Source organism: Rousettus aegyptiacus, unplaced genomic scaffold (genome assembly GCF_014176215.1).
Source record: "Rousettus aegyptiacus isolate mRouAeg1 unplaced genomic scaffold, mRouAeg1.p scaffold_m13_p_11, whole genome shotgun sequence".
Taxonomy (NCBI): Eukaryota; Metazoa; Chordata; class Mammalia; order Chiroptera; family Pteropodidae; genus Rousettus; species Rousettus aegyptiacus.
The window spans coordinates 3,778,437-3,779,730 of NW_023416286.1; the positions used below are offsets into that span (position 1 = coordinate 3,778,437).

The window sequence follows — 1,294 nt, forward strand, 5'->3', positions numbered from 1 at the left end:
GTCTGTCTCCTGGTTTAGCACATAATTTATCATTCAGAGTCAATGACCATCACGTGATCCGGGTTTTCCCCAGAAGCTTTCGCGATGGTCTCTTTATTTCTGTGATATTTCAAGGCCGTGTTCCGTTTCATTTGGAATTGTCTCGTTCAGGAAATGTTTTGTTTCGCCTTTTTATCATTGTCACCTTCCTCCTCTCTGCTACTCTCCGAGATACATTTTCTCCTGCGTGTAGTAACATTCGTATCGGAGGCCTCTTGGATCCGTCCTTCAGGCCTTTCGTCTTCCACCTTTTTGTTGACAGTTTCTCGTTTTTAACGTTCTCGGCTTCTGTTGTATCAAATGTCTTTACTCTGCTCGCTCAGAATATCGTTTTGGTTCTTAGCAGTGACTGTTCCGTTTACCGCGTTTTAAAATCCGGGCACCGCATTTTATTATAGTTTCAATTTTATTTTATTTTATTGTTTTCATTTTTTATTTTTTCGGGCGAGGCAACCCTTGGTTGACCTCACAGATTGCAAGGACCTTGTCAGTTTACAATCCCTTATTTTTTATTTTTTATGCCTACAGCACCTGGTCTTCCCAGGTGGTCTCCCATCCAAGTACTAACCAGTCCCGAGCCTGCTTAGCTTCCGAGACCAGCCGGGATCAGGCTCGTTCAGGGTGGCATGGCCATTTACTAATTTTGATTTTAGAAAGTCTTCTTTTCCTTATGTTGTTGAACTGATCCTTTACCTTCTCCATTGGCTCTGCCATTGATTCCTGATGGCACAGACTCACATTCTAGTTTCTGTTTTCCAGAATATTCAATGCATTTTTGCTGATTCAAGTTGTGGCTCGCTCATGGGCATGGTTTGATTTTAGACAAATCTTTCTCTTTGAACGAACTGTGCTAGTGAGGCTTTGGCTGGAGATCTCGGCCACCGCAGAAGGTATTTCCCCAGCCCCCGACTGTGAGCTTGGCTGTGTGACTTGCTTTCGTCAATGGGGTGTTAGCAGACAGTGGCCGGGGCTGCTCACTGACCCAGGAGGAGGGGGAGACGTGTGGGGGAGCTGCTGTGATGATCCGAATGTTTGCGTCTCCCTCAAACGCAGCTGTTGACGTCCCAGTCGCCCAGGCGGCAGTGTTAGGAGGCGGGACTTTGGGAGGTGATCGGGTCGTGAGGAGCCTTCATGACTGCGGTCCGTACCCTTATGAAAGAAGCCCCACAGAGGTCCCTAGCTCCCCACGCCATGTAGGACACAGAAAAGACAACTGTCTATGAACTAGGACGTTCCTGCCAGACACAGAACCTGC

The 1,294-nt window shown here is 47.2% G+C and overlaps 1 pseudogene; it reads right to left on the reverse strand.

Moving 5' to 3' along the window:
* Positions 1–558: 558 nt before the first annotated feature.
* Positions 559–677, reverse strand: LOC118609651 (annotated as a pseudogene).
* Between the last annotated feature and the right edge of the window lie 617 nt (positions 678–1,294).